This window comes from Meriones unguiculatus, chromosome 12 (genome assembly GCF_030254825.1).
Source record: "Meriones unguiculatus strain TT.TT164.6M chromosome 12, Bangor_MerUng_6.1, whole genome shotgun sequence".
Lineage (NCBI taxonomy): Eukaryota > Metazoa > Chordata > Mammalia > Rodentia > Muridae > Meriones > Meriones unguiculatus.
Window position 1 is genome coordinate 23535950 of NC_083360.1, and position 14253 is coordinate 23550202.

Genomic DNA, 14253 nt, shown 5'->3' on the forward strand with positions numbered 1-14253 from the left:
TCTCCTCTTCTACTATGGAGATTCTGGTGACCATCCATTCTTTCCCATTTTGAGCTTCTATTCCAAATATGAACTACCCCAAATTTCTTAAATTTATCATCTTCTTCCTTTTTCTGATCCAATAAACATTTTTTTTTGTTTCTCTGTACTTCTCATAGTGGCTTAGAATGAAGAAACTGTGGTAGGCAGAAACAGACAAGAAATTTTTACTGATCTTAGGGTATACTGCTGTAGTTATGGGCTTAGGCTTGCTTATCTACAGTGTCTCTGAAAAGATACAGTATCTCCTTAGTTTATCACAGCATTACCAATGTTGATTGCTATGCATCTACCCCTTGTTTCTTAAAACAACAACAACAAAAAAAAGTTCTCGTTCTTTTGTATTCCTTTCTTTCCATTGTGCCCTTCCAACCTGCTCCTTTTGTCTATTATTTAGTCCTACATGAGTCATCTAGTTGTTGTTTATTTGTCTCAGATATTCTCTGGAACTTCCTGTCATGCTTTCACATCATAAAAAGCAGTCCAGACTCTTCCTACTCTGTGTATCTACTTATGAACATTGGTCAAGTATATTCACTGAGTGGGTCTGAAAGCTGACTGAAATTTCTAAGAGGGAAGACTAGGTGTGATTGAAAACTATTAAATGGGATTGCTGAAAGGGAAGAAGGGCATAAAGAGTGGAAACAAACAGGAAGTGTGTAGATTTTAGTCTGGTCTAAGTGTAGGACAATTAGTCTAATAGATGTTGCCTGAACTCTAGAAAGCCAGAGAATACAGTAGCTGCTGAGTTAAATAAACTAGAAGGTGAAAATATGAGCTCAGTGAACAGAGGAAAGCACAGTTCAAGTTTCTGTATTATTATTTGTGTACATAGAAAATTGCTTAAGAGATTGGAGGTAAGCAATCCTGTGTTCATACCAGAAATCACTTTTGTTCTTATAAAAGAAGAAAATTTGAGGATACAGTCTCTGAACTCCAGGTCAGACCTGAACTTCAGGTCTATATGCAGCAATAACTAAATATTAACTGAATGGACTTATGAGAAGTACTGTTCTAGTGCTTGTAGATAAAATACCTGTGGCATTCTCAAATGCATGCCTGAAGGAAGCAGAGGTGTATCTGAGTGGCCACAGAGTCAAATGTCTGGCTCTAAAGAGCAAGTTATTACCTCTCCCTGACCTGGAGCTTCATACCACCAAGTAAATAGTAAAGATGCTATGTGAACAGGAGGCAGTTCTCATGGTGAACATGAAAGCCTGGAAGCCATACTCCAGCACATTATGGGTAGTTTATGGGGCACATCAGATCATAATGTGAGACAAATTGGCACTAGGGATTCCAGTGGCTGCAATCCAAGTGAACTACCATGGTAAGAAAAATGAAGGGGGTGCCAGAAGGAGAAGGCCTGCGTCTCCTCTGCTCATTGTACAGTCTCCACTTCTGCAAATTATTCCTTTACGTCAAAGTCTATGCTATAATCCCATTACAGTTTCCAAATGACATTCATTCATTCATTCATCCCACTCTCCATGTAGTTAGTGAATATGTCTTTGAGCCCCTGGTAAATGTCAGGCAATATAATAGACACAGGGGTGATGGTGGTAAAGGAAACTCTGCATGCTTTCTGCACAAATCAAGCATAAAGTCAAATACAGAAGAGGAAAGCATAGCACTATGAGAACACAAGCTAAGGAAACTAACCTCATGTGGATGTTCCCCAAACCAGAGCCAAAATCAACATGATGAGCAACATTACAGGGATGGATAGGCCTAAAGGAAAATAACATACTAAACACAGAATGCACCTATTAGAAGAGAAATTATGCCTATGTAGAGATATTCATACACAAGATTAAAGGCCAGAGAGATAGCAGCTTTTTATACTTCAGAAACAGAAATGAGAAAGACCTTCAAAACCTTGTCTGAAGTTTGTTTTCCTTTGCTATAAGAGAATACCTGAGACTGTGTAAACTTTTAAAGAGGTCTACTTTGTGATGCTCTAAGTGGTTGGGGCAGATACATGAAGAGAAAGGAGCAAGAAAGGGAGTCAGTATGCAGGCCCCACTGCCTAAAGGTCTCTTACTGATGACTAAGTTTCTTGTACACAAATCTTTGGAAAATGAATCACATATAAAATGTAACAATTGGCCCTTGACCCTTATGGCTTACAACTTCATAAGAGATAATCCAGCTATTAAATTTCCAATAGCCCAAAGTAATGTCAGTACAGTCAAGGGTCCCAGCATATGGCCTTCTATGAAATTAAAATACGTGTGACTGTGAAACTTTGAAAATATAAGTATGAGTTTTATTTCTAGAATGCTACAGAGGTACAGAGTAGTGAATATTTATATTTAAAATTGAAAAATAAAGAAGTAAAAACCAATCACAATGAACATAAAAACAAGACCAAAATCTAGCAGAGCAAGCATTAATTAAATCTTAAAATACCAAGTTCAAGATCTAGAGCAAATTTTGAGGAAAAGTGCCAAGACATGAGAGCCTAGGCCTACAGCTTTGCTATTTATATCCTTCGTTTATCTGTTTATAATGAAAACAACAGTGCATTTTGACTCTTCCATTTCCTTATTTCAACCCCTGCTACATTCTGTTCCATCAACCTCTGCCATGCCTGGACTTTCTCCCTCTCAACTTTATGTCCTCCTTTTAATATTAGACAGACAGATAGACAGACAGACAGACACATTGCCTTCTCAGTCTGTTTAGTGTTATATCTATCTATCTATCTATCTATCTATCTATCTATCTATCTATACATACATACATACATACATACATACATATATATGAATTCAAGAGTGAAAGAGTGCCATTAGATAACCAATTAAATGGCTCATCCTTGGAGAAAATGAAGTCTCTCTCTCTCTCAGTGACAGTCATCAGCGTCCTGTAGTAAAGGGCTGACTAAGGAAATGCTTTGCATTTAGCCATCTGGGCACATAGAGGCTAGAGCAGCCATGGTCCAAAGGAGGCTAGGTACATTTTAATTGCCAGCAAATTTTGGCATCACTATGTCTGCTGGTTATGCAGACATCAAGAGTGGAAAAGTGATGTAGTCACAGAGCACTGCACTAAAGAACTGGAGAAAAGCTGGTGAGTCCAGGAAAGGTGTAGGAGGTTCAAATTCTCTGTTAAGAGCCCAGGAGTCAGCTGTGCAAGGAGCTTTGCATTTGAAGTCTAAGTTGGAATGGAAATCCTGGGAGGCTGCAGATGTCAGAAATAGGGAATATTTGGAGAGGAAATCTCAAGCCACCATGTGTAACTGCTCCTAGAGAAAGCCTGTTTCTTAGACAAACAGAAGCCATGGAGTGGAATAAATGAAACCTATTGCAGTTTACATCATATCATCATGAGCCTCAGAGCTGGACATGGAGCTACAAGATTTAAATTTATCTCGCTGGGTTTAACCTGTATGTAGTTTTGGTTTAATCTGACATTTTCCCCTTGCTAGTCTTCTGCTTTTCTCTTTGGGGATAGTAATGTTTACACTATGACACTGGGTATTCAAAGTATATAATTTTCCTTTTGATTATACTGGGGCTTACATTAAGCTATTGCCTTGCTGCATATTTGAAGAGATTTGGAACTTTGCAAATTGGAGTAGTGTTAGAACTCCTCATTATGAGAGACTGTTGAAGTTGAACTTAATATGTTTTCCAGTCTGAGATGTCGATGGGTTTTGAGAGCCTGAGGCTAAACATTATGGTTTGGATGTGAAATCAGGCACATAGGCTTTATTTCCCTCTCTCTTCTGGTACAGAGGCCTGCAGTGGACAAGATCACCTGAATGGATGCAGACTTTGTGGTTGCTCTCCTGAACTTTTGTCCTCTTCAAGAGCAGCAAGTGCTCTTGCTGAGCCATGTCTCTAGTCTTTCGTCCTTTTTTAGGGTTGTGCCCAAATCAGGCTTCTTTGCTGAATTTCTTCTTCAGTTCATGAGTTAACCATATAATACTTGCATGGCTCTGCTTATCACCTTAACAACATTATCTTGAATTTTTATTTGCTCGTTTAAGAGGGATCTTGGAACTATAGCCACCATTGTTACTGCCATCTTATTGGCGGCTGTTGGAGCTACCACCGCGGCATTAGCCATGAGTCATACTGTGCAGACTGCTCAGACCCTGAATAATCTTTTAGCCAATGTAGCTCATGCCTTAGATGTACAAAAAGGAATTAATGCTCAACTAAAAGGAGGCTTGATGGTGTTCAATCAGAGGATTGACCTCGTGCAGGAGCAAACTGATACCCTATGGCAAGTCGCTCAACTTGGCTGGCTGTCAATGGAAGTATGCTGGACTTTGAGTCACTAACATACAACATGAGAATTTTTCCTGTGCTGCAAATCTGTCTAAACAATTGTCTAGCTATATTTTAGGTAATTGGATTGGAGAATTCGATAATACGATGGAGCAGCTGAGAGTGTCACGGTAAATTCTACCAGAGTGGACACAGGACTAGTCACAGGACTATCATCATGGATTGCTGCAGCCATGAATCATCTGAAGGAATGGGCGGGCATGGGAGCATTAGCAGGCCTTCTGGTGTTGGTCTCCTTGGTTTGCCTGTGGTATATATGCAAGATTAGAGTCTCACAACAGCGTAATGCAGCCATGACCATCCAGGCCTTTACAGCCATTGAAGCAGGACATTCTCCCCAAGCATGGTTAGATACCATAAAAAGCTAAAATGTTATGCTCAGGATGCGAGGCTAAGCACTGCACTCAGGGTCAGCCGCTTTGGACCCAGAGAAGAGCATGTCTGATTGCATGCGGGTTGATGCCCCAGGTCCCGCCTCTGAGAAAAAGGAATCGGACGGGTCTGATGCTCTTTGGGTGGATGACACCTAAATGAACATCAGTACAAAGTCCCATATTATTTCTAATATCAGAGATCAGACCTCTACTCTTGCCTGATGCGTCTAAAACAAAAAGGGGGAACTGTAGAGAGCTGCGTAATGCCGTGCCTTAAAGATGGAGCTGATTTCCACCTTCCACCTTCCCGATGGTGAGTGCTCTCTGTCACAAATAATTCCACATTTGGCTAAGGCTGAGGATCTGGCTTGCTTCCATGTATGTGGACCTATCTGCACTGCCCACGTGGCATGCTGGGGTTGGCTACCCAGAGGCTATTTAAGCTGTGGGCTGGCTTTCCCCAGGGTCAGATGATTGTTCAAGGTTCCTGAATAAACTGCATTGAAAAAAAAAAAAAAAAAAAAAAGAGTGTGTCCCATTGTATAACCCAGGCTGGATTCAAACATGTGATCCTCTTAGTCCTGCCTGTTCTTAGCACAGGTGTTCCCCACCACACCTTGGCTTGAATTTTTTCTCACACGATTTTTTAAATTAAGTTTTTAATATTAATTACAGTTTATTTACCTTGTATCCCAGCTGTAGCCCCCTCCTTCATTCCCTCCCAATTCCACCCACCCTCTCTCATTTCCTCCTTGCCCCTCTCTAAATCCACTACTAGGGGAGGTCCTCCTCCCCTTCCATCTGACCCTAGCTTATCAGGTCTCTTCAGGACTGGCTGTAATGTCCTACTCTGTGGCCTAGCAAGGCTGATACGCCCTCGGGGGAATGGGGGAGAATGTCAAAGAGCCAGCCACTGAGTTTATGTCAGAGACAGTCCCTGTTCCCCTTACTAGGGTACCCACTTGGATACTGAGCTGCCATGGGCTATGTCCAAACAGGGGTTCTAGGTTATATCCATGCATGGTCCTTTGTTTGAAGATACAGTCTCAGAAAAGACCCTTGTGCCCAGATATATTTGGTCCTTGTGGGGCTCCTGTCATCTCCAGGTCATACTAACTTCCCCTTCTTTCATATGATTCTCTGAATTCTGCCCAAGGTTTGGTTATGAGTCTCAGTATCTGCTTTGGTACACTGCTAGGTAGACAAGAAGGAGGACCCAGGGCAAGATGATCAGTCTTCACTTAGAAAGACAAATGGGATGGACATTGGAAGTAGGAGAAAACAAGTAACAGGACAGGAGCCTACCACAGAGGGCCTCTGAAAGACTCTCATACAATTGTTAAGTTTATTGTTAGGTGTTAGGTGTCTTCCAGGTTTATACTATTGCTGTAATAAAACACTGACCAAGTGCAACTTGCATAGGAAAGGGTTTGCTCCACCTTTCAGGTTACAATCCATTTATTAAGGAAAGCCACAGCAGGACCCTGAAGGCAGGAACTGAAGCAAGGGTCATGACCATGAAGGTACACTGCTGATTGTCTTTCTTCCCTTGTTTTTGTCAACTGTCTTCTTTCTACAACCCAAGCCCTGTCAAGGCTTGGAACAGCCTACAATGGGCATGATTCTCCTACATCAATCAGTAATAAAGAAAATGTGCTGGAGACAACCCCCTGGCCAATCTAGTGGAGGTGCTTCTTCAACTGAGATTTTTCTCTTCCAAGGTAACTCTAGTTTGTGCCAACTTGACAAGCAGTGACCTGCATGGCGAAGAACTGCAATATTAATATATTTACCTAGAGGAGCTCTCTTGCCTTATTCATCCATGCTTCCCTTATCCCTACATTGGGAATTACTCTTCTATTATAGGTACAGTTCATAGTACCAGTTTTGTAGGAGGACTTTGGTAGCTGCAGACTTCCTGCTGGCAATGAATTCTACAGTAACAGTTGGATGGAATATGATGACTGACTCCAGATGGCTCCATTAGTAGCACAGCTTCTACAGGTGTTGTCTACATGCGTGATGTCATGGAGCTGTCCCCCTGGCAAATATTTCTGGGAATATTCATCCACTTAGTTGCAGTTCTTTTAGACAGAGTAGATTCACACACTGTCACTGTTAAACCAGTTTGGCTGCATGAGTAGGACACTTGTGGGTTTCTATTGATTGTTGTGTGCAGCACTCTGGTGGGAAATGCAGGTGAGGCACAGCTTCAGTGGTAGCAGAAGTAGCACACATGTCAGTGTTTACAAGGCCATAGTGTGAGGTTCAGCATTAAAATTAGGTAGAGAGATTAGAAGATTAGATGTTCCTGGTTGAATTCCCATCTTTATTAGGCCATCATGTGTCTTCAACATGATTACCACATTCTTAATGCATTCTAATGCTATGTTTCAAAATAGTTTAATAGCTATCAGATTTTGTTTAATCTGTGTTGACTGCGTATGTTCCAACTTTTCCTACTCTTAACACCTAGAAAGTATCCTTTATTTTGCTTTCTACTAAGTTTATTTTGGATTTATCTTATAGTTGGTATCATTCATTTTTCCTGGTTGCACCTTGCTCATTTCACTTAGTATGATGCCCTCTAGGTTCTTCCATATTGTTCCAAATAATAGAACAGCCTTTTCATAAAAGCTAAGTTATATTCCATTGCATGTGTGTCTTGTACTTTCTTTTCTTTTTCATATTCTGTTGGTAAGCTTTTGTTATTGTTGTTCTTTCAATTGTAAGTGATACCACAATAGGCACAAGCGTTCAGATATCATTTGAGAGCCTTATTTCAAATTCTATAGATATACAATATACAAGCAGAGGAGAGAAAATGCTGGATCATATAGTAGTTACATCATCAGTTAGTTACTTTTTTTCCACTGAAGGAAAACAAAGTGCTGATTATCATGTGGTAGGCCTTTACACATGCAGGCAATAACAATAGAAGGGTAGCCTCTGGTTCCTTCCCCAGGGAGTGGTCAGTGCAAGGAGCAGTTTACACATCATCATTGTCTGAACAGGTGTTCAGTGAGGTCTTTCCATCCTTGCATTCTGACTTCTATTGTGAAATTAAATGATTAATATAATCAAAATAGAAGAAACATCATTTTTTGTAATTAGAGTTGTCATGACTTTTCTCATTGTTAAATTAACAAATTACTCATTCATGTTTATGATTCTTGAACAAATATTATTTTCTCCAAGAAAATGTCCCATGTTCATCCCCTGTCCAGTAACAACTTTCTTTGATTCAGAGCATCTCATCTGTCACTAGCCATCATGATCAGTGAGAAGGGATTTTTTCTCTGCACCTGTGTGTGCTCATAAACTTTGCATTCTGCCTTTTAAACTACTTGGGTCTATATGATGGTATTGGTAAGGCTGTATATGCATCTACGTTTCAGATATTAAAGTTCGCAAATCTATCAGGCCCTACATAGCCATTTTGATTGAATGAAGACTGAGCCCAATACCATAAGGTATTTAGTTTAGCTCAGTCTAAAATAAACGGTAGAGATGTTTGATTCTTTCATGAGAGGTGAGACAATGGTGATGATATAAGGACATCTGTAAATAGTGCCTAACACCTCACAAAGAGCGGTTTCTTTTTCTAGTTTAATGACAAAAACAATGCATATAAAATAGGATTTAACCCACTCTACTAAGAATGTAGAGACACTATGTAACCAATATTTTTTTACACATGAATTTGTTGGCCAATTGTTTAGAATGTCTAATATGTTTGACTTTGTTAAAAAAAAAAGCGTGAGGAAATGAACAGCAACTGATTTGAAAACATTAAACACTCTATGACTCTCCCCTCATCATTTTTCTTTACTCACAGTAACATGGGGGGGGGCGACTTTCCTCTTTTTCCAGATGGCAGCATAAATTTTCAGGTCAAGTGATATTAAAAATAGATAATAGCCAGGACCCCATGAGTCTCTACAGAAAGACTAAACAGTCACAATGGGGAATATCACTGTTTTGGTTTTAGTTATGAGCTTTTATGTACTCAGCTGCTTCTTGGGCAGACTTTTACTGCAGTGGGACTTGGAGCTCTCTGAATTCCGGTTCCACATCACTTCCCGTCCTTTACACTCTCTCAGCTCCATGCCACACAAGTCAAAAGAAGCAGCTTCACAGCTGCACTCTGCTCAGACCATGCTCTCCCCTAGGGCACTGGTTTGGTTTGGCTCTCTGAATTAGAATCCTGTAGGTTGTCTCTTCAAATACTCAGGTGTCCTAAGGAACACTGACTCATAAAAAATGGAAACCAAATGATTTGAAATCAACTTAAAAGGTTCAGTTGGTTTTGTTTAAAGTGGACAGGGATTATTACAGATTCCAAAAAAATGACTGTTTTTGAACTATCAGTTCACATCTCTAAGCCTATTCCCGTTAGGCAACTTTCCCAAACTCAACAAACTGAGTGGACTCATGGTTTGTTCTTTAGTATATCCCATTTGTTCCTTGAATTTCTTGCATAGATAAAGCCCTTGCTTGGAGGGAGCTCTCCATCTGTGTTTCTTCCTTGTGTCAATTATGTAGCTGACATGAAGACACACTTGGTTCACACTGGATATATTGTGTCAATGGAAGTCATCTGACATGGGTTGACAGCAGGTTATAACATACATATTCACTGGAAATTACTAATACCGAATGTGCCATGACAGTTGGTCATTTTAGTTAAAACCTTTTATTTTCATCATCATTAATTGCTTATAGCAACATTCTAAGAAGTACTACTAAAAAAGAAATAAAATGAGGTGGACCATACATAGGATAGGATAGTACATACTGAGAAAATATTTATCAAAATTTTGTAAAGGTTAAAGCTGAGAGGGATCATAGCAACATTCTAATAAACAGCTTTGCTTCACGAGTGAGAAACAAGAAATCTGGGGTAGTGTGACTCACATCAGATCACACAGTCAGTTGGTAATGGATGGTAGGCTAAACTGAGGTTTTCTGAAAGCATTTCCTAAGGCAGTCAGACAGTCATGCATTCTTGTCTCAAATTTCATGTCATATATATATATGTATATACATATATATATATATATATATATATATATATATATCCTTGAAGAAATTGTTCAAAATCCCGGTGATTAAATTCTCTCATCTGTAAAATATGACACTGATGTCAAGTCTGAAATTTGTCTATGAAGCTAAGATAACAGAACAAGCAACCAAGCACTTGCTGCTTACTGGTAGATTCAAAATGATCACAAAATTATGTGGCAAGATTAATGTATTATCTACCTAAGTGAGCTGCCATATCTGTGGGGACAAGAACTATACGTTCCTTTATAATTATATATTTACATATCTAACTTATATATCTGTATATTTTATCCTCTTTCAGGACCTGGCACTTTATGGTCAAAAATAAATGTTCTCAACAGGGGATCAAAGCAGATGCTGAGACTCAGCCAAACTTTGGGCAGAGCTCAGGGAGTCTTATGAATGAAGGGGGAATAAAAGGACAAGGAAGGGACAGGAGCTCCACAAGGAGACTAAAGTAGCTAAAAATCTGAACCCAGGGGTCCTGCAGAGACTGATGCACCAACCAAGGACCATGCATGGAGAGGACCTAGACCTTCTGCTCAGATGTAACCCATAGGCAGCTTAATCTCCATGTGGATCTTCTAGTAAGGGGAGCAGGGGTTCTTTGATCATTCTCCTCCACATCATGCTGGAAGGGCAGCCTTGCCAGGTCACAGAGGAAGAGGATCCAAGCAATACTGATGAGACTTGAAGATGGCAGGGGAAGAGAACTTTCTTTTAGTGGACTAGGAGAAGGGGATAGGGGTCAAAAAGAGGGAGGGTGGTCCTGAGAAGAATTGAGGGGGAGGGGCTACAATCAGGATACACAATGAATAAATTGTAAAAAAAATAAAATTCAAAATTAAATCTTTAAAAAATAAAATAAATGTTTGGTAAAGTAATCATAGCTCTTTCTCAAATAAGTATATGAAGTGGTCTTGTCAATCACAGATCACTATAAGAAAGATGACTTGATTCACAACTCTTAGGAGAGATCACTCTATTCCTTTAACTTATGCCATAATTGATTGTATTATGGGCTACAACAGCCAATTCTCATCAGCAGGATCATGTCTAAAGAAAAGAGAGAACAGAACCAAGTAAGCTAGATAGAAACAATGGAGATGCAGAGTTGGGTCCAATGTTGGCAGTACCAGAAGCCAAACCCCAGAGATTATTTTGAAAGCAAAGAAAAAGTTTTAATAAAACTGAGAAAGTTGCAGAGAGATGCTGGTGCACACAGAAGCTAGAGCAGCAGGTAACATTATGTCCCTTAGTGGCTTGTGTAAAAAGAGGCAGTCATGTACTTCAGAGAGATGAACCAGAGAAGAGTCTCTTTGTGGTAATCACAAACCCATGAAGAGAAGTGATGGCTATGGATGCAGATAAGGCCATAAGAGCAAAGAGAGAAAGAAATGGTCCTGGATCGTCCTATGTCAACTTGACACAAGCTAAAGTCATGGCAAAGTAGGAACCTCAAATGGAAAAATGCTTCTACCTGACTGGCCTGTAGGCAACGTGGTGCATTTCCTTGACTAATAATTGATTCAAGAGAGCCCAGCTCCCTGTAGGCCATCCCAGACCTGGGACTAGTAGTTCAGAAAGCGACAAAAAAGAACAGGCTGAGCAACCCATTGAGAATAAACCCATAAGCAGCACTCCTCCATGGTCTCAGTTTCAGTGTCTGTCTCCAGGTTCAGACTTGGGTTCCTGCTCTGTCTTCCCTGGATGGCTGACTATATGCTACAAAGTGAAATAAACACTTCTCCAAGTTTTACAGAGCTTTCAAATATACTTATTGATTCTACTTTTTTAGAGAGCTATTTTTTCTTTTACCTTTGTGAATATTGTATAACTACATCATTTCTTTCTTTCTTGTTCACTCTAAGCAGTCCCATATACCTCTCCTTGTTCTATTTCAGATTCATATCCTGGTGTTTTATCAGAGCAATACAAAACTCAAGGCAGAGAGATAGAAAAGAACTTGTTTTCTATGTCAGAATTACATCGATGTCACTTATTCCCTTTCTAATATGATATCACCCATCTACTTCTTAAGCTTCCAGGGGTTTAGCACAGGACACAGCTCTTCTACCCATCCCCCAACCAAGCTTGAGCCTCTCTTCATCCTCATCTGAATTCTGGAATGGTGACCATGTGAGCTACCACCCAAATGTGTGGTCCAAGCCAGCCTTTGAAGATTGCCATAATGATCTTTGCTGACTTCTGCCCTATGCTTTTATTTGGAACCCCTGACTGTCTGTTTGCTTTTCTAAATGTTTGCAGACGTGGGGCTGATGAGTTTTAAGTGCCTACAGTGACCAACAGCAGAGGCTTCAGTTGGCATTTACTTTAGATATTGAGAAATGAAATGGAATGTGTCAAGACACAGCAGGCCTTGTCTGTACCTTCCTCTCTTCTATCTTCTTTTCTTTAATTTTCTTCCCTCATCCTACAAGATATTCTTTTATCTAATGATAATAACATACACACAAAAATTTTCTGTAGGATATCTATGATGTGTTCATGATAGAAAATTTGAAAAACAATGAATATGTCAAAAAAGCACCTGAGTTTTATTATAAAGAGTCATTACAGTTAACCTATTTCTTTATCCATTTTTTTTCTTTTCCTGATTTCCTTGGATAAACACAGAAATGAAACAGGTGTCTCACACTGAATGATTTTTGCTTTCAATGCCATCAATCCACATAAAGATATCTCTCACAGACATTCTTGGAAATGATTATCTTTAATCACTGACTATTTTAACACATAAACAGATGTGTCACAACTCATTCTATTTAATAATGTCTTACAGATTAAACAAATAAACATAATGAATGATTGTCATATTTATTTTTAATCTATGTGTATGACTGTTTTTTCTGAATGCATATCTGTGTACCATGTACGTGCCAGGTGCCCATGAAGGCCAGAGGAGGGTGTTGGGTACTTTGAAACAGGAGTAGGGACTGTTGTGAGCTGCCTTATTGGTGCTAGCAACCAAGCCTAGGTCTTCTGCAAAACTGGCAGCTGTTCTTAACCACCGATCACCCTCTCCATGCCCACTTGCTATATTAAAGTGAAAACTAAAACATATTTAATGTTACCTAGGATAAATTAATATGACTAATTTAATGGTGTTAAATATTATTAACTTAGTAGGTAAGCTTAATATTTTCAGTAATTTTATTCCAAACTAAACTTAATGGCATTACTAAGCAATATAAGACAATATGAAAAGCTCTAATGCATTCTTATCAAGGTCACAAAGGTCATTAGTGAGGAAATAGGAAAAGACAACAATGTGACAGTAAAGATGATCAGCTTTATGGAGTTAGTGAGTAATGCCACTCTTTACATCTTTACATCTAACCCACAACAACAGTCCAGCAGGAAAACTGGAAGAAAACCTTTATCCTGAAGATTAGTCACAAAAAGGAGTCCTTAAAGGCAACAAAGGAGAGGGGCTGGAGCCATGACTCCCCAGTTAAGATCAGAACACCCACATGACAGTTCAGAGTCATCTATAACTCAGGGTCCAGAGAAGCCCACACACCTATTGGCCTCCTTGGGTACTGCATGCATGGGGGACACATAAACACAGAGGCTAAAACTTAAACACATGAAATAAAAATAAATACATTTTTTTAAAAACAGTGAAGAAAAATGAGCAAACAGGATAGAATATCTGAGACTGAAAGTGTACTTATTAGTATCAATGATTAAAATTAGAAACAATGAAAATATTTTTCAAATATCCTGAGAACATAATTTTTGTTTACCTAGAGTTACAAAGATCAACTATATTTAGAAAAGAGAGTAAAAACAAAGCTGTTGTTACCATAAGCATGAGCATTTACCACCTATTTTATCACATATGTCTTAGATAGAAGTGTCCAGATCAGGGAGCAAGAAAACAAACCTGTTTTTTTTTTAGGGTAATTTTAAATAACTGTTAACTGCATAAACTATTTATGTCTAATTTATATAAAAATATGAAATGAAATTACAACATGTGTTAAACAATTATGTAATTTTTAAGGTGATAAGAGTATTTAAATTAACATGTGGCTTAATCCTATTACTATTAATCTTTTAAAAGACAAGATAATTGTAAATATTAAATTTGTTTTGTTTGAGTTATTTCACAACATAGGCCCTTCAATCACTAAGAGAACATGATTTCCAAACAATCATGAAGGGAGAAAATAAAGGAAGAAAAATTAAGAGGGACAGGAGAGATGGCTTAGCAGTTAAGAGCACTTGCTGTCTTCCAGAGTTTCTAAGTTCAATTCCCAGCAATCACATGGGTGCTAACAATTATCTGTAATAGGATCTGATGCCTCTTCTGGTGTACTGGAAGACAGCATACTCAAATACATAAAACAAGTAAATAAATCTTTAAAAATATATTTAAAAAATTAAGAGATCAAGAGGGAATTCAACCTCAGCAAGATAAGCATTATGGCTTATCTTTTTAACTC